The sequence below is a fragment of the Tamandua tetradactyla genome, chromosome 21 (assembly GCF_023851605.1).
Source record: "Tamandua tetradactyla isolate mTamTet1 chromosome 21, mTamTet1.pri, whole genome shotgun sequence".
Classification (NCBI taxonomy): domain Eukaryota; kingdom Metazoa; phylum Chordata; class Mammalia; order Pilosa; family Myrmecophagidae; genus Tamandua; species Tamandua tetradactyla.
In genome coordinates, this window is record NC_135347.1 from 47,118,192 (window position 1) to 47,138,691 (window position 20,500).

The 20,500-nt window shown below is 36.4% G+C and overlaps 1 protein-coding gene and 1 long non-coding RNA gene across 5 annotated transcripts in view; one reads left to right on the forward strand and one right to left on the reverse strand.

Moving 5' to 3' along the window:
- Window positions 1–20,500, forward strand: part of EDIL3 (EGF like and discoidin domains 3) — a 459,417-nt gene that overhangs the window by 200,197 nt on the left and 238,720 nt on the right. The window lies entirely within an intron of this gene.
- LOC143665611 (uncharacterized) overlaps window positions 1–20,500 on the reverse strand; it is a 91,130-nt gene that overhangs the window by 33,368 nt on the left and 37,262 nt on the right. The window contains exon 3 of one of the 2 annotated variants that reach the window (XR_013167116.1): window positions 5,294–5,495. The exons of the other annotated variant lie outside the window; for it this stretch is intronic. This is a non-coding gene — a long non-coding RNA (uncharacterized LOC143665611). Of the gene's footprint in view, window positions 1–5,293; window positions 5,496–20,500 lie in introns of those variants that run through there. 2 annotated transcript variants of the gene reach the window in all.

Below are 20,500 nucleotides of genomic sequence, written 5' to 3' on the forward strand. Positions count from 1 at the left end.
ATAAATAAATAGAAGTGCATGATAGATTTAAACAATTGAAACCCAGGGAATAAGAAAGAGGTCCTTTAATCCCATATTGATTATTGTAATGGCTGGATATATCTTAGAATACATTAAGCAGATAATCAAAAAGTATTGGTAAAGTCCCCTGAGGAATGGGAGAAAAAAATATGGAACTATTAGCTTTACCATCAGGGTATCCCTGATACTTTGTCAAACTTTAGGGACACCCAAGTAAATAGGCCATGCCAATGATACTGAAGCTTACTCTTGTGAAGCTTATGTAGATAGTGGCGAAGCTTAGACTATCTATAGGCATGCCTCAGAGTTACTTCTGGAGGGCCTCTTTTGTTGCTCAGATGTGGCCTCACTTTCTCTAAGCCCAGCTCTGTAAGTGAAATCATTGCTCTCCACCCTACGTGGGACATGACATCCAGGGGTGAAACTCTCCCTGGTGACATGGGAGAAGACTCTCAGGGATGCATCTGGCCCTGGCACCATGGGACCAGCAATTCCATCCTGACCAAAAGGGGGAAAATAAATGTAACCAATAAAGTATCAGTGACAGAGAGAGTTCAAATAGAGTCGAGAGGCTACTCTGGTGGTTCTCTTATGCAAGCTTCAGTTAGACCTTGCTACCAATTATAACCTGCCAACCCCAACCAAAACTATTCCAGCCAATCCTAAAGAACATTTATGGCAATATTTAAGATTCTACAAATGTTCAGTGCAGTAGAGTAACTTTCCAGAAACCTACAACCTCCCGATGGGTCCCTTGTCCAAATAAGTCCTGAAACCTAGAGGGCCCAGCCTCTACAGAACATCAGATAGTTATATCTTCCTATACCACTTTAGTGACAAACTGTTCCAATCTGAAAAATTTAGAATGGCCATAGCCCAAACACCCTTAAAGAGAGGGATGGAAAGATCAAAGTTTATGATGGAGTTATACAATGAAGATAAGATTTAACAAATGAATATGAATGCTGAATCATTAAATTGATATCCTTTTAGTCTCCAGTAGCTTAGAGCAGCTAGAAGTAAAAACCTAAAATGTGGAATTGTAACCCTTGTCAAACTCTGAAATATGTTCTACAACTAATTGCGGTATTGTGCTTTGAAATTTATTGCTTTTTTGTATATATGTTATTTTTTCACAAAAAAAAGAAGGAAAAAAGTCTATTGTGGTGATAAAAAATGTATTTAAGCCTTCTAGCCTCCTATATTCTGGAGCAGCAAGAAGGAAAAATCTGAGAGAACAGTATGGTAGCCCATGACAAACTTTGGGATCTGTCCTGTAACTCTTTGTTGAAGACTGCTTTGAAAGCTATTACTTTTTTATTTCTTTGGATATATGTTATGCTATGCAATAAAAATAGTTTAAAAAATCTGTAAAAAATTACATGATAGAGAGTGTTTCAGTTTGCTAAAGCTGCTGGAAAACGGTATACCAGAAATGTATTGGCATTTTCAAAGGGGATTTATTAAAGTTATAAATTTACATTCCTAAGGCTGTGCAAATGTCCAAATTCACACATTCAGGGAAAGATAACCTTGACTCTGGAGAAAAGCTGATTGCATCCTGGGTTTCTCTGTCACATGGGAAGACACATATTGATGTCTGCTATCCTTCTTTCCTGGCTTCTGATTTCAGCTCCTGATTCCAGTGGTTTTCCCTCTTAGCATCTGTGGATCTTCACTTAGATTCTCTGGGACAGACTCTAGGTTTCATCTCTTTAGATTAGCATGTTCAAATGTCTGTGTTATGGTTTGACTTCTCTGCTCTCTGTGTCAGCTCTGAACTCTCTTTATGTTTTCTGTCTTTTATTCTCTTCATAGAGGGCTCCAATAAAAGGATAAGACCCACCTCGAATGGGTGGGGCCATATCTCCATGGAAACAACTTAATCAAAAAGTCCTACCCAACACTAGGTCTACCACCACAAGATTGGATTAGAAGAACATAACTTTTCTGGGGTATATAACATCTTCAAACCAGTTCAGAGAGTAATAAAAAATATGTTGAAGGGAAGAAAAAGGGATACAGAAGATTTGATGGAGGATATGAAACTGGGGTAGATTCAGAAGGAAAAGGAGACTTGGAGGTGACAACAGCATGAAGAAAAGCATTTTGAACTGGGGAATCACATGAGCAGAATCCTGGAAATAGAAATTGTCTTCTTAGGTGATAGAATAATGTTTTAACTAGGCAAATAATTTTGGTTAATTTTTGTGAGTAACGTAAGGTCGACTATACAAGATCAGTCCAAATTTATGAATTTGGTCTGCTGGACATAGGAGCCAGCAGAAGCTTCTGGATGGGCTTGAGTGTGGGATGGCTGTGGGGTGATGTGTACGAGAGGGAGATGAGTTAGGAAATTGTCCCAACAAGATAGATTATTGAGTGTATCATTGAATATCCAGTTGGAGGATTAAACAATTCATGGTTTTGTAATTATCGTTTATGAGAGAAAAACTTTAAAAACAAAACAAAACAAAATATTTTGAAAGATCAAGAACTGTGTGGTGTTATTCAGTGGAAGTGTTTGGAAAAGTTTCATGTTAAAGGCTGTATTGACCTGCATTGAAAGGTCAGGATGATAAAGCCCTTCCGTAATTTCTTCAGAATTCTCCGTTAGTTTGTATGTTTATTTTGGTACATTTAAGAGAATAATAGAAACTGAAGAATAATACCAAGTCTTCCATAACCCTTTATTGGGGATTGAATCATGTCTCCCACAAAAGGCATACTTAAGTCCTGACCCCTGGTCTGGTGGGTGTGAACCCATTTGTTGTTAGGACTGTTGGAGATGTTAAGTTGTGACTGAACCGAATGAGGGTGGGCCTTGATGGAACATGACTGAAATTTTTATAGACAAAGGAAATCAGATATGCGGAAGAGAAGGCACAGGAAGCAGCCAGAAGCTGGAAGTCAACAGAGGAAGAAAGAAGAGTGCCACCATATGCATTGCCATGTGATGGAAAAGACAAGGAACCCCAAGATTACCAGCCAGCTGAGATACTGACCCCAGGAGGAAGTGAGCCTTCTAGACTTTGAAAGTTTAAACCAATAAATTCCTGTTGTTAAGCCAAACCATTGTATGCTATTTGTTTTAGCAGTTGGGAAATTGAAGCAGTTTTGGGTACTAGAAAGAGGGTTGCTGTTAGGACAAATGTCTAAAACTTTGGAAGTGGCTGTGGAGTTGAGTAATGGATAGAGGCTGGAAGAATTGAAAAGTACTTGGTAGGGAAAAAAAATGGATTGCTCTGAAGACACTGTAGGCAGAAATATGGATGTTAAATGTGCTTCCAATGAGGACTTAGAAGGATATGAGCTATTAGAAATTGAAAGAAAGGTGATCCTTGCTTTAAAGTGGCAAAGAACTTGGCAAAATTGTATTCTAATGCTAGATGGAAAATGGAACTTGAAAGCGATAAACTTCATCCTATTCCTGTGCCACCACTGTGCCCTGGAAGCAGGTAACTTGTTTCCTAGGTTCCACAGATCCATCATTCAGAGACTTGTGCCCCAGGATAGACCACACCCATAATTGATTTGAAGAGACTTTATACTTAGCCTTGTTACAGAAATGACTTGAGGCTTTTGGGATGTTATGATAGAATGAATGTACTTTGCATGGGGGAATAACATGTTTTTTTAGGGGTTTGAATCATGTTCCCCCAAAAGACATGTCAGGTCCCAAACCCTGGTCTTACAGTCAAGAGCCGGTTTGTACATAGTAACTTAGAAGATGTTATTAGTTAAGGTGTGCCCAAAAAAATTGGTGTTAGACCTCCATCCAGTGAGGCTGAAGTCCTCATAAGCAAAGGGAATCCTACAAAGAAGGAGAGAAGGCACGGTAAGCAGTCAGAAGCTGGAAGTCAGCAGAACCTGGACAGGAAAGGAGAAGATGCTGCCGTATGTATTACCACATGATGAAAAAGCCAAGGAACCCTAAAACTGCTGGCCAGTCAGAAGATAACAACTGTGGGAGGAAGCAAAGCTTCCAGCCTCTGGAACCATAAACCAATAAATTCCTGTTGTTAAGTCAACCTATTTTATGGTGTTTGCTTAATAGTAGGGTAACTACAATACTTTTCTGTCTTCTGCTTCACATGGGTTGAATATAATTGAAAGAAAAAAATGAGAAAAACAAATTAATTGTTCCTCTTTTGCTTCTATTTTGTTGTTCTTTTTTTTTTTAATTTTTGGTTCGCTTTAGTGACCTTTTCAGTGTTTGGGCAAGCAATCCCTAAGCTTTCATCCAGTGATTAAGAAGCAGTCATTAGGTACACTGTTTGACATGGTCATTACTTAATGCTCACTTAACAAAATTCTACAAGACCAAATTATCTCAGTGGGTAAAGGAACAGATGGCCAGCTGGCCAGAATCCATGCCTGCTTTCTTTTATGCCTTCTCAGGTCTGCCACAAAGAAGCCACATGCAAGACCTGAGGAGGCAATCCAAACAGTAACTCGCCTATCCATCCAGCTGTGTTTCCAATGCTGTCAGCTCTGATGTCTGGCTAGGCACTGTTCCCATCTGAAGGCAGCTGGATTTCTCCTACCGGGATCTCCCTGCTTCATGATTAAGATGGAAGTCACAAAGGACAGATTCTAAAAGCGAGAATAGAAATCCTTCCCCCCTACCTCCTGTCACTGCCTTCAGGATCAAAATCACTATAGTAGATTTTAAGAGAAAGAGCTGTCGTTTTGTGGTAATAGTGCACCTGTTTTTAGCATCTGTTTGTGATTGTAGGATTTGCCACAATCTGATATTTTACAGATTGCTGTAGCATTTAACAAGGACAACTAGAGCTGACCCCAGGTTTAAAATGGTTGTTGAAGCCTACTCAGTGTGAAGTAGAAAGGGCTACAAATGAAAATAAAGTAGTTTGGATTACATGCTGAAATTTCTAAAACTAATAATAATTTTCTGTCAGTCAGCACATATTTATGAAACAATGTTAAAGTAACTAGCACTTTTATCAACTCCAACGGACATACAAACAATATAAGGTGTAAGGTTTCCTATGTGTAATTTGTTTCACCCTAGCTGGAGAGATATAAGAGACCCATGGGATAATCAGAGAGTGAAGCAAAGTACAGTGAGATGCTAACCATGCAGTAAAACAGCAAATTCAGTAGGAGTCTGAGAAAGGTGAAGAGCTGTCAGAGAAAGAGTGATGAAGAACTTGGGAGACACCAGGTGAAACAGGGACATTGCTTGATGTTCCTGAAACCTGGGCTCAGATATTGCTTATAATAAGACACACAGAAAACATTGGGCTGTGCTCTGTATTTAATTTCTGCCCCATTCTATTGACAAGAGGAAGAGGAAACAAACCATCATAGCTAGTGACACACTTAAATATCTCACTTTTTTGCATCAGCTGCTGATGTGTATTCTCAATCTTAAATTGAATTTTGCAATGAGTAGCATGTGAGTCCTGACAGGTGTTCTTTTCGAAACAGAATTTTGCTTGGAAACCACACTGTAATTAAAGAAGGCTTATTTTAGGAAGTAGAGAGGGTTTGTTATGATTCCAAAAGTTAAAAACAAAGAAAAAGCAGATTTACTACAATTCCTAGGAACAGGAACAGAGTTTTTTCCCTCTTAGATTGATAAAAAATGACAGACTTCCAGTTTTATCAATTACCTTGTATCACATGTACGGTTTCTGAAGTTGCACAAGAATTTTCACACGGAAATATTGCTCTTACTCTAGAGGCCATTTGAAAAATAAAAATATGACACAGATTGTCATGATGATGCATCTTTTTGTCATCCGTGTTTCCCTTAGATTGTAGGAGTGTTTATCTCATTAACTCAAGATTTCAAGGTGCGCCTGGGTTTTATTATTACCAACTTCAACAGCTTAATTTCATATAGCAATTATTACTTTATAAAAGGCTTCCATAAATGAGCGTTACCGTTCATTGGCTTATTATGTCAGGTTTTGCTTTCTTAGTCTTAAAAAGAAAAGCAAGGGGCAGTATTGTCTTTTTTCTTGCATCAACTACATATTATTGTTGTGTCAAGGATAGCATCACACAGTCAGCATATTATATTGGCTAACTAAAAGCTGACCCAAAATAGCATTTAGAGGACATAAAAAATGCATTTGCAATGTGACTGCAGCGTAATGAGACAGATTTCTGTTCAGGTAATATAACATTCTGAGTTGAGTGAGGATTTCCATTATGCAATGGTGGCTTTGACTTACTCTAGGGACAATATGTAAGGTGAATGAACACGGGAAAGAACAGGAGACTGTGCTTCATTAATTGGCATAACTATAGTAATGGTGCTTCGTAAAATGATAAAACCTTTTGTATGTTTTATCAGTCGTTGCAAAACTCATACTAATGTTCAAAAAGATAATTATTTATGTGGGGAAGGGAAAGAGGAAACATCAACTATTATGACAAAAACAATTACGTATGTTTGTAGAAAGTTCTTCAAAAGGTTGGCTGACTCCTGACCAAAAAAAAAAAAAAAATCCCATCAGCAAGTCCAACTCTAACAATAAAATTAAGTATATAAAATCAGTCCCAGGAAATCTTCATTCTTCCTTCCATACTTCCTTCCTTCTTGCAGAATCAAGTCTTCCTTGATTCTGCTTTGTTACCCATTTTTTGAACTCTTTAGGCACCCCTCCAAATCTAGACTATTTTTTTGATCTCCAACACCATCACAACTTATCTACCACTTGCTTTAGGATGAAATTAATTATAGCAACGTGGTAACTGCTAATAAATATGAATGCTTTTCTAGCAAATCCTAACTAATAAAATTGGGCTTTTGTTTCCTTAATCAGAATTCATTGCCTTAAGAAACCAGCTACTTGGGTATTCTCAAGCATTCCAGCTGGCCATTGATCAACTTATTGTAGACAGGTGATATAAAGAGAGTCCAGTATTAATTCTTGAAGAGAAAGTTCATAAGTATGCATTAGAAAATATCACTATTTAGCTCCAGAATCCAATTTGCATAATCTATCCAAATGCTTTTATGTTTAAGGTGAAACCTGTGAAATGTACTGATTCTCCCCTAAAATGGAATGTTTTCAACTTTATGGTATAGTTTACCTATGTACAAAATACGTACAGATGGTTTTTGTCTTCAAATGGCAGAATTTTGCACATATACATTTAACAAGAAGGAGGAGGAGAAATAACTAGTGTAAAAAGTGGTTTGAAAGCATCAGTCATGTGAGAGTTCCCAGAATAATTCCCTTTCTTCAACTTGTTTTAAAATAAGGTGACAGTGGCTCAAAATGACAACTGCTAAAATGTTTGAACATTATTAAATGTAAAGGTAATATATAAGAGAACTTCAAAGTGTTTGTAAGATCAAAATTTGTGGGAAATTTTGGGGTTGTAATTAGACTTATTTCATTGTACTGCTAGAACAACTAATGAAAGTATTGTCATTTTCTTATTGCATAATATAAAATATGCATTCATTTTTAATATTTACCATTGTGTTTGGAGTATATTTATAAAATTCACTAAATCTGTGTTCTAGTTTGCTAGCTGCCAGAATGCAACACACCAGAGATGGATTGGCTTTTAATAAAAGGAGATTTATTTTGTTAGTTCTTCAGAGGAAAGGCAGCTAACTTTCCACTGAGGTTCTTTCTTATGTGGAAGGCACAGGATGGTCTCTGCTGGCCTTCTCTCCAGGCCCCTGGGTTCCAACAACTTTCCCCAGGGTGACTTCTTTCTCCATCTCCAAAGGCCTGGGCTGAGCTGCAAGTGCTGATGAGCAATGCTGAGCTGCTTAGGCTGTGCTACGTTGAGCTCTCTCATTTAAGCACCAGCCAATTAAGTCAAACGTCACTCATTGCAGCAGACACGCCTCCTAGCTTACTGCAGATGTAATTAGCAACAGATGAGGTTCACGTACCATTGGCTTATGGCCTCAGCAACAAGACTAGGTATGCTCACCTGGCCAAGTTGACAACTGAATCTAACTAACACAATCTGTGAACATGTTACCATAGGAGAATGCTAATCTGTTTGCTTCTTAATAATCTGCTTCCACACTATTAGGAATTCATGATTAGGGGCAGAGTATTATAAATGCATGAGAAGCTAACCATGTTACACATATGGAAATAACTTCAACTCTCTACTATTGATACATGAGGGGGTAAATATAGAAAAGCGCAAATTGTATAGATGTATTGCATGAGCAATTAATCTTGTTGACATACTTATATGAGCTTGCAAAGAAATGCCTGGAAAGCATGCTTTTGAATTCAGTTCATTAATATTGATCATATGCTGTCCCCATTGTGTTAGGAACTACTTAAAGATTACCTGCAAAAGTATTATAGCATTATCGATTTTAAAACTCCCTGAAGCCTCCTGTATCTTGAAAATTAGCTTATGCTTTCATTGTTAAGTTAATATTATCAGATATTATTGTCTAATCAAATAATTTGGATTTTCATGACTATTAATCAGCACTAAATATTGTAGCTGCTAATCTGTATACTTCTCTATATCTGTAATGAGAAATGATGAAAAATTCTCTTGAAGATGCTTTTGAAGTGGAAAGGAATTGAGAGTGCCCTTGTATGTTTTAGTTTGGGTTTTACAAGCTTAAGGTGGTTGAGTCATACTATTTGTTTTCACACTTTGCTCTGCCATTAAATTGTTTACAAAGCTATATATAAAACTATACATGCTATTTATATTATATATATATATGATAGGATATAGATATATATGTATCAGCACTGACATTTTCTACACAGGATTTGACATGCCCCAAATATATCAAAATTTTGGCTGCAAAGGTGTATTTGTGGTAAAGGATGGCCATTATAATTACCTTTAAAAAGTGAGGTGCAAAAATTGAATGAACTAAGTACTTTCTTCTACTGTGAGTGTACTCTTCCAGCTACTGACAATTTTAATTCTGTTCAAAGCATCTATCACAAATGATGGCCAGGGTTCCCAGCACATAATAGATGCCTAATGAATAAATGTTAATTACCCTGAAATGAGGGCGATAAAATCTCTTTGGGGGGCAGGGGCAGGATGAATTTTTTCCCTTATCTTCACACTACTGGCAACATTATATGCTATAGGAGTGATTATTAGCCGGTTTATCAAGACCTTAAAATAATACTTACTTTCATTTTCAAAATGGAGATAAATATTGAATGGTAAAAATGACAACAAAGAGCTTCCCAGGTGCTCTAATTCTGGTATGATTAGCACTTATCATGTGGTAACAAGAAATCTGGAAACTGTTGGTAAATGTTTTAATTATTGCTGTTTAACATCAAACAAAAAACCTTTGACAACCAGGTGAATTTTGGTAAAGTTGAGATCTTGGACTGCATTTTTTTTATTATTTCATCTTGCTCATGCTTTTAAGTAAATTTCCTGATTAACACAGGAATTGCCAAATTATATTAAAACACTTTTCATAAAATTATATAAAGTTATATTTTCTTTATTACATATTTGTCAAATAATTAAGACAATCATCATGCAAAAGTATGCAATCTAAGGGTCTGTTATTTACAATTTGATATCATAACTCTTGGAGCTTATATCATTTTACAGACAAAAACACTGGAACCTAATTATAAATTTAAAAGTCCTGAGGTTTGAAAGGTATAGAAAAGTTAACAGAACGTATTCAGATTAATTATTGAGTGAAAAGCCAAAAGACATTGATGTCTTATAAACCAAAAATTAGAAAAGAGTTTAGGTTTAAACCTTCTTTAGAAGAGGGTTTATTATCACTTTTAAGTGCCCAAGTTCTACAAAGACTTTGCAGTCTAATGAGCAAAAGCAACATAGAAACACTCAATTCAACATTCTGTCATAAATATTCCAAAAGAGTGTGTACAAAGCACATAGCATCAGCCCCACCATACAATTATAATAAAATAATATTTGGGAAATGCTCATGTTTGTCAGTTGATTTCAATCACAGCTGAAGTGAAATAGGCTGTCTATCTATATTCATAATTTCTAATATTCCCTGACCCATTTGCTAAAAATACTCAGAAATATGCCCACTTTTGTAGGCATTGAAGAGCTATATTATGTATAAGCATATAAAATTAATTAATTAATTAATTAAAAATGTTAGTGAATTCATGCAGGTTCTGTTTGCATCTGTTAAGACTAATATATTCCTATTCAGAGCTTCAACATGGCAGGAAGTGAGGCTTAATGTAGTCAGACAGAGCTTTGTTAAAATTATGGCTTTCACAGTTAGACACGTTGCTTAACTTTTTTGGCTTGTTTTCTTACCTCTGAAACATGGATACGTTCTTATAAAGCATTGAAAAGAACAATATGGATGCTTCACATTGCTTAGCATGGAGGCAGCCTAGAAGGGTAAATCCTTGCTCCATTTTGCTTACCTCATACCCATCTTTTAAGAGAAAATTATTGAATTTCCTGGAGTAGGGAAAATAACAGCAGCCATGACTACTGTAACAAGGAATCTTATTTGGAAGTCTAGATGTCAGCTGAGGTCGTGGTGTCCATGGCAGTGTACCTAAAATGAGCTCCAGCTCACTAACTCACATCTTGTAGGATCCCAAAGCCCACACCAAGATTTCTGGACAGCTTCACCTATGCCCCTAGAAGTAGCTAGAATGCCTGAAACTTGAAACACCCTAGTCAGCTTTGGCTTTAGCTTCCTTTGTCCACTGGATACCTGAATCTCTTGAACATCACGTGCCATAACACTTCTCCCCTTCTGCCAGGATGAGCACAGCCCTTTTCCCTTGATTTCCCCAAATATCCTACACTCACAATTTTGTGTGTTTAGCAGTCTTTGTCATGGTTCTGGATGTTCACATGGCAGCTGCACTAACAAGCCTGAATTGTGGACATCATAATTTCTTATCAGCTACATTTCTTTATATAATACAGCCCTCCAGACCATTGCTTGAATCCCTTCTTTCCCTGAAAACTTCCATTCTGCATTTTTTTCTGTAAATGGGGCCATGCATTCCAAGCTCATCTTTGTCATGGTTCCTCAAAGTGTCTTCCTTCAGCCACCATCTTCAGAATCACTGCTTTAAGTATTCCCCAAAACTGACAGAGACCTTACTCTATTCCTTCTTTTTTATTCCTCCCTCACCTATCTCTGTAAATAGAAGGGTACAAGCAAGAGATTTATTTTCTCTCTTACTTCAATTATGCAAATCTCTTGAGGGGGCAGAAATAGCTGCACTAATTTTCATTTTAATAACTAATTTTTCCTCCCAGGTACTACTTCTTAAACTCAATTTTCCCCCATATTAGTTTTTTTTTAATTCCTGAAAAAAAAAGGTATCTGAAGTCTTATTAGTTTTTGTTTCATCATCTGCAAAATTGAAAGATAGGATTCAATGGTCTCCAAGGCCTCTTTTTAAAAGTTATGTAATTATACAACTATATTTATACTTATATTTTTGTTACGAATTATATGTATGACTCTCGAGTATGAGTTAAAGAAAAGCCTATGTCATGTTATTTTGAAGTAAATAGATGAGTCAAAACTCTAATATCACTTTATTTCCTTCTCCCTTCCCCAATTAGTTAGTTTGCTAAGGAGGGCAGATTTTGAACTAAAGATTCTTGGTGTGAAGCTTAAATGTGTCACTCACAAAATGTGTAATTTGAGAAAAGCTATTTAACTTTCCTGAACTTCAGTTTTTTTCAAGTATAGAAGAGAATAATGACAACTACTTCACCAAGTTGTTGCACCAAGTTGTTGTGAGAATAAATGAGACTATGTGATAAGTTTGTGAATTTTAAGGCACTATCTAATTTTAATTTGAGATGTGGGGAGAAATGGAAAATGAGAAACAGGAAAAGGAGAGATGGATTCTATAGCTGATTTGTATCACTTAGCAGGAGAAATGGGATTCAAGTTGCCCCCAAACTTAGTTTTGGTCTGGTACCTTCTACTCTCACTCAAGCACCAGAAAAGTATCAACTCAAGAGTAGGTACTGGTTAGTTTAATTGATGTGTATTACATAATATCGAACTGTCTATTTATATAATTTTTAATTAGCAGGGATACATACAAGGAAAACACAATTCCCTGATTTCTTTTCATTTTTTGACAGCCAGTCATATCAGGAAGTAAATATCCAGCACTAAAAACTTGCAACATTCCTTATAGATTCCATCTGTATCTTTACTAGACCCTACAACCATAAATTCATGCATTTTTAAAATATTTTTTATGCTAGAGAAGTTGTAGATTTATAGAAATTTCATGCTTAAGATATGTAAAAGAATTCCAATATACCACCCTATTATTACATCTTGCATCAGCAAGTACATTTGTTGTAATTCATGAAAGAATATTTTTATAAATGTACTATTAACTGATTTACAATAGGATTCATTTTGTTGGACAGTCAGTCCTGTGTTTTTTCTTTTTTATTCTACTAACTATACTATATATATATTCTACTAACATATATATGACCTAAAATTTTCCCTTTTAATCAAAGTCATATATAAAATTCAATGCAGTTATTACACTCACAATGTTGTGCTACCATCACCACCATCCATTTCCAAAACTTTACAATCAACCCCAATAGAAATTCTGTCCAATTTAAGCATTTACTCCCATTCCTTACTCCCAACCCCCCTCCTGGTGAATGATATTCTAGATCCCGATTCTCTGAGTTTGCTCAGAGAACTATCTGATGTTCTGGAGAGGCTGGGCCAAGTTTCAGGATTTATCTGGACTAAGGACTCACCTGGAGGTTGTAGGTTTCTGGAAAGTTACTCTGGTGCCTGGAACCCTTGTGGAATCTTATATTTTGCAGTAGATGTTCTTTAGGATTGGCTGGAATGGTCCTGGTTGGGGTTGGCAGGTTTGATAGGTAGCAAGGTCTAACTGAAGCCTACATAAGAGCAACCTCCAGAGTAGCCTCTGGACTCTATTTGAACTCTCTCTGCCACTAATACTTTATTAGTTACACTTCTTTTCCTCCTTTTGGTCAGGATGGAATTGTTGATCCCATGGTGCCAAGGCTGGATGCATCCCTGGGAGTTATCTCCCACATCACGAGGGAGATTTTCACCCCTGAATGTCATGTCTCATGTAGGGAGAGGGGCAATGATTTCACATGCAGAGTTGGGCTTAGAGAGAGCGAGGCCACATCTGAGCAACAAAGGAGGTCCTCCAGAAGTAACTCATAGGCGTAACTATAGGTAGTCTCAGCTTCACCGCTACCTATATAAGCTTCACAAGAGTAAGCCTCAGGATCAAGGGCATGGCCTATTGATTTGTATGTCTCTAATGTTTGACGTAGTATCAGGAAATTCCCTGATGATAAGGTTTAATAGTTCCATATTCTTTCTCCCATCCTTCAAGGGACTTTGCCAATACTTTCTGATTATCTGCTTAATATACTCTAGGATGTATATCTGTACAGAATTAAAACACCTCTTTCTTATTCTGGGCTCCCTGTGTTTCAGTTGTTCCAATGAGCTATCCAGACAGGTTGAGTTAGATTATGTGCTACAGAAAATTTCAGTTCTAGTTCCAGAGCCAATAAACCTTTCTTCCTGTGGTCTCAAAGAGTATGTGAGGTTCTAAAATATAGACACTGTCTTCCTGTGTTCAGAATTACTTTAACTCCAACCTGATCGGCTTCGTTCTTATCTCTAAATATCAGGTTATATATATATATATATCTTGTCTCTCACCCCATTATTTACCTCTGTTGTTGCTGTGGTAGTGCTGATGGTTTCCTTTTGAACATAGCTCATAACATGCAGTAGCAATTTCCCCCCGTACTCTGGACTTAAACACTCTTTGTACATGAAACATACCTTTGAAGTTCTTGCGAGAACTAATTCATATTTCTAGTGTTAATCAGTGGGACACATAGGTCTATACAACCCCTTTCAATCTTGTTCATCCTTAATATGGAAATATTACTTATAGACCCACTAGAGAACCACCTTCACTTCTGTCTATTTCCTTACATTGGAGTTCAACCTCATTAGCTAACAGTTCACCCATCTCTAGCTTCTATGTATCTCTAAGTCCCCTATTCTGTATTATAAGCCTCTGATTATGGTTTTATGCTGGTCATAAAAGTGGAATCATATCCTTTTGTGGCTGGCTTATTGCACTCAGCATTATGTCCTCAAGGCTCATCCATCTTGACATAAATGTGTCAGGACGTCATTTTGTCTTACTGCTGCATTATATTCCATTGTATGAATACATCACATTTTGTTGATCCACTTGTCTATTGATGAGCATTTGGTTTGTTTCTATCATCTGGCAATTGTGAATAATGCTGCTATGAACATCGGTGTGCAAATGTGTTTGTGTCATTGCTTTCAGCTCTTCTGGGTTTATACCAAGTAGTGCTATTGCTGGGTCATAGGGCAACTCGATATTTAGTTTCCTAAGGAACCACCAAACAGTCTTCCATAGTGGCTGCACCATTATACATTCCCACCAGTAATGCATAAGTGTCCCAGTTTCTCTGCATCCTCTCCAACATTTGTAGTTTCCTGTTTGTTTATTAACAGCCATTCTTATAGGTGTGAGGTGGTATCTCATTGTAGTCTTGATCCGCATTTTCCTTACAGCCAATGAAAATAAGCATCTCTTCCCGTGCTTTTGAGATATCTGTATTTGCTCTTCAGAAAAATGCTTATTCATATGTTTAGCCCATTTTATAGTTGTGTTGTTTGTTCTTTTGTTGTTGAATTGTATGTTTTCTTTGTATATACAGGAAATCAAACCTTTGTCCAATATGTGATTTTCAAATATTTTCTTCCATTGGGTTGGCTGCCTCTTCACTTTTTTGACAAAGTTTTTTGAGGTACAGAAGCATTTGGTTTTGAGGAGTTCCCATTTATCTATTTTTTTTCTTTTGCTGCTTGTGTTTTGGGTGTAAAGTCTAAGAAACCATTGCCTAACACAGAAGCCTTAAGATGCTTCCTTATGTTTTCTTCTGGGGAATTTTTTGTAGTCCTAGTTCTTATATTTAAGTAATTGATCAATTTAAAGTTAATTTTGGCATACAGTGTGAGTTAGGGGTCCTTCTTCATTCTTTTTGCATATGGATATCCAGTTCTCCCAGTACCATTTATTGAAGAGACTATTCTTGCCTAATTGAGTGGACTTGGCAGCCCTGTCAGCAAACAATTGCCCGTAGATGTGAAGGTCTATTTTTGAACTCTCATTTCAGATGTATACTTTCAATATATATTCTTGTGCCAATACTCTAGTGTTTTGACCACTAAAGATTGTGATAAGTTTTAAAGTTAGAAAGTATAAGCCCTCTGATTTCATTTTTCTTTTTAAAGATGGTTTTGGTAATTTTGGGTCCCTTACACTTCCAAATAAATTTGACGATCAGCTTTTCCATTTCTATAGGTATACTGTTGGAATTTTGATTGGGATTGTGTTGAATCTATGACTCATTTTGGGAAGAATTGACATCTTAATAATATTTAGTTTTCCAATCCATAAACACAGAATGTTCTTCCATTTATTTCTATCTTCTTTGACTACTTTAACACAGCTTTTTAGTTTTATGTGTATTAAGTCCTTTGCGTCTTTGGTTAAATTTACTCTCAGATATTTGATTCTTTTAGTTGCTATTGTAAATGATTTTTTTTTCTTGATTCCCTCCTAGGATTGCTCATTGTTAGTATATAGAAACACTATTGATTTGTATTGGTTGATCTTGTATCTCATCACTTTGTTGAATTTATTAGCTCTAGTAACTTTGTTATTGATTATTTGGGACTTCCTATAAATATGTTCAGGTCCTCTGCAAATAGTAAAAGTTTCCTTCTTCCTTTCCAATCTGGAAGTTCTTTTTTTTTCTTTTCCTTGCCTGATTGTCTGGATAGAACTTCAAGTGCAATGAGGAATAACAGTGGTGACAGTGGGCATCCTTGTCTTGTTCCAGACCTTAGAGGGAAAGCTTTCAGTCTTTCAACAATGATATGATGTTAGCAGTGGGTTTTTCATATATGTCCTTTATCATGTTGAAACGTTTCTTTCTATTCCTATTTTAATGAATGTTCTTATCAAGAAAGAATGCTGGGATTTTGTTAAATGCTTTTTCTTCATCAATCAAGATGAACATGCTTTTTTCCTTTTGTTTTGTAATGTGGTATATTATATTAATTGGTTTTCTTATGTTGAACCACTATTGCATACCTGGCGTAATTCCCACTTGTTCATGGTATATAATTTTTTCATGTGCTGTGGATTAGAATTTCATGTATTTTGTTGAAGTTTTTTTTTTTTTGCTGTATATTCACAAGAGAAATTGGTGTGTAGTTTTATTTTCTTATGGTATCCATATCTGGCTTTGGCTTTAGGATGATGTTGGCCTCATAGAATGAGTTAGGTAGTGTTCCCTCCTCCACAATTTTTAAGAAGTGTTTAAACAGAGTTGTGATTCATTCTTCTTGAAATGTTTGCTGAGTTCACCTGTGAAGCCATCTGGTCCTGAACTTTTCTTTCTTAGGAGGTTTTTGATGAATGATTAAATCTCTATACTTATAATCTTTCTGTTGAGATATTTTATTTCTTCTAGAAGTAATGTAAGTCTCTCATGTACTTCTAGGAATTTGACCATTTGATCTAGGATGTCTAATTTGTTAGTGCACGGTTGTTCATAGTATCCACTTATGATCCTTTTTAATTCTGTACAGTAACGCCTCCTTCCCCCCATCTTTTCTTATTTTATTCATCTATGTCTTCCCTCTTTTTTTCTTTGTCATTCTAGCTAAGGATTTGTCAATTTTATTGATCTTTTCAAAGAACCGCCTTTGGTTTTCTTAGTTCTCTATTTCATTTATTTCTGCTCCAATCTTTGTTATTTCTCTCCGCTTTTTTTTTTTTTTGAGTTCAGTTTGCTGTTCTTTTTCTTTTTTCCTCTAGGTATGCAGATAGGTCTTCTATAAAATAGCTCCTTCCTCTGTTTTAATGGCATCTAGGGCCATAAATTTCCCCCACAGGCCTGCTTCCACAGCATCCCATGTTGTATTTTCACTTTCATTCATCTCAAGATATTTACTGATTTACCTTGTAATTTCTTCTTTGATCCACTGACTATTTAAGAGTGTGCTGTTTAACCTCCATATATGTGTGGATTTTCCAGTTCTCTGCCTGTTCTTGATTTCCAGCTTCATTCCATTATGATCAGAGAAACTATTTTGTATAATTTCAATCTTTTAAATTTATTGAGATGCTTTGTGACACCACATGTGGTCTGTCCTGGAGAAGGACCCATGTGCACTGAGAAGAATGCGGATCCTACTGGTTTGGGTTGCAAGGTTTTGTATAAGTCTGCTAAGTCTAGTTCACTCCTCATATTATTCAGACTTTTTATTTCCTTACTGATCTTAGGTCAAAATGTTTTATCTTTTGATGAGAGTGGTGTATTGAAGTCTCTAACTGTTACTGTAGAGCTCTCTATTCTTCCCTTATGTTTTGCCGGTGTTTGCCTCATACATTTTTCAGCACAGTGATTAGGTACATAAATATTTATGATTGTTTTTCTTCTCAGCGGATTGACCCTTTATTAATGTGAGGTGTCCTTTTTTACATCTCCTAAGAGTTATGACTTAAAGTGTATTTTCTCCAATATTAGAATAGCTACCACAGCTCTTTTTTGGTTACTATTTGCATGGATTATCTTTTTCTATCTTTTCACGTTCACCCTCTTTGTGTCTTTGGTTCTAAGGTGAGTCTCCTGTAAACAAAACATAGCTGGATTGTGCTGTTTTATAGGCCCCATTTTTTACTTTTGATTTCAGTGCTATTACTCTGAATGCAGTACTTACTTCAGCCATTTTGTGCTTTGGTTTGTATACATCATATTTTTTTCTCTTTTCCTTTGTTGTAAACTCTTTTTTTCCGTATATTTGATCTTTTGTAATATAACTGATGATCGTTTTCTACTTCTGTTTCTGTACATTTTAAAAATACTTTCTTTGCTATTACCCTGTTTTGTATTATACAACCTACTTCTATAGCCTACTATTTTGAAAAGATGGCAACTTAACTTCAATTGCATATAAATTTGCTGCTGTCATAGCCCCACCTCCATTTATCCTGTATAATTTTTTGTTCTACTTCATTTTTTTAATTTTCTATGCCTATTATGAGGAAATATGACATTTTCCTATTATATTGTATTTGACTCTTATGGAAATTAAAGAATGGAGTTACATATTGAGGATAAAGTATTATTAGGTTTTGCATTTACCCTTTCAGTTACCTTTACCGAATATCTTCACTTCTTACACTGTGCCAAACCACTTTCTCCTATCTTTTACTTTCAACTTGCAGAACTCCATTTAGTAAGTCTGAAGGGCAGTCTTTGTGAATGAACTCTTGGTTTCTTTTTATCTGTGAATATTTTAAACTCTCCTTATGTTTGAAGGATAGTTTGGCTGGATAAAGAATTGGGGGCTGGCAGTTTTTCTCTTTCAGTATCTTACATGTATCATACCACTGCCTTCTCACTTTTGATATTTGCTGTTCTCATTAGTGTGGGTCTTGGAGTAGGTCTGTTAGGGTTTATTCTGTTTGGAATGTGCTGTGCTTCTTGGATGTGTACATTTATGCCTTTCATAAGAGTTGGCAAATTGGCAGTCATTATTTCCTCAAATATTTCTTAAGTCCTTTTTCCTTCTCTTCTTCTTCTGGGACACCCACAATGCCTATGCTTTTGTACTTCACACTGTCTCTAAAGTCCCTGAGACACTGCTTATTTTTTTCTATTATTTTCTCTATCTGTTCTTCTGACTGTATGAATTCAATTGTACTGTCTTCTAGTTTGATGATTTTTTTTCTTCTGCCTGTTCATATATGCTGTTGTTTGCTTCTAGTGTATTTTTTTTTTTATTTTTACTTTTATTTTTGGGGGGTGATGCATGGTTCAAGAATCGAACCTGGGCCTCCTGCACGTAAGGCAAGCAATCTACCACTGAACCACCCATGCACCCTGCTTCTAGTATATTTTTAATCTACATTATTGTGACTTTCATCCCCATAATTTCTGTTGTGCTTCTTGTTAAGCTTTCAAATTCTTTATGCTCACATACTCGATTCTTAATATCCTTTAACTCTATGCCCACCATTAATTTTTTTCTATCCATAATTTCCTTCATCTTGTTGAACTGATTTGGGAAGTTTGTTTGCATTTGTTTGATTAGTTGTTCCAAATCTCTTCTGATGTTTAATTTTGTTCCCTTGAATGAGCCATATCTTCCTGTTTCTTAGTATAGTTCGTAAAATTTTGCTAATGTCTGGGTATCTGATTATTTTGATGTTAACTAATGGACAGTTTCTCCCTTTTGTCTAGGATTTTAATGTTGACTGCCTTTGTGTTGGGCTCTTCTTTGATACTTGGTCCAACTTACTTTCGACCTTTAGAATAATCCGTGTTTAACTGTTCATATTTTCTCTGCTCTTCTGCATGTGATTCTTGCCCTAGATATGTGGTACAATTTTTAAAATTGCCCTTTTTGTGTGCAACTGTTTTACCTCCAGGTGAAAGCTTCATTTATTCTGTTTCTTCTCTGTAAATCTTGATCTATTGTTTGCTTTTGTGCAGAATTTTCTTCCCAGCATTTATGACTTATTTAAATTCTTTCCCTCACTTAGTGCCCTCTTTCCATTACACTTTACAGTTCTGAGACTCATCTTGTCTTACAGCAGTTCAGTGGCCCCCTCTCTGCCTTTTTATTCCCCTAGGAAGCTATCCTGTGTACTCTTTCTTCTATGATAGAGTATTCTGCCCCAGGGAGCCAGATGGGGTCAATCTAGAAAGGTCTTTTTTGTGTGTTAATGGTCCATCAATCAGAGACTATATTGAGTGTGTAAAGCTCTTGACAACAGTTCTGTTATGACCTCTGTCTGTCTCTTTTGTTGCTGCTGTTGTCTGGGGGTACTTTTGTATCTTGCACTCCTTAGCTGCTTGTGTTCTACATTGTGTCTCTGTGGTCTTGGGCCCCTGTGCTTGGATATGTGGGACCCTAATTCACTGCGGTCAGTGGCTTTAGAGTCTACATCCATGGCAGGAGGGACCTGGGCCATGTTACCTCTGTGCAACTCCCAAGTTGCTTAGGTCTGTGGTAATTTGGAGGCTTTAAAGACCCCAGAAGATCTTGTTCTTAAAACTAATCCATTCTCATGGGTATAAAACTGCAGTGGGTGAGATCTTTTAGTTAGATTATTTCAGTTGTGGCACACCTCAGATGGGTCTTGATCATCCTCCTGGAGTCCTTTGAGAGGATGAAGTTCAAAGAAAGAAACAGAGAGAAAGACACAGAAGTGAGAGAGAAAGCTACAGAAACAGAGAAGAAGCCACCAAAGCAAGAATCTGAAAACGTCAAAGCCCAGAAGAGAGGGGAGAGGCACCTTGTGCCTTGCCATCTGACAGAGGAGTCCAGGTATCGTCTTGATGATACCTTGATTTGGACATTCTCATGGCCTCAGAAAAGTATGCC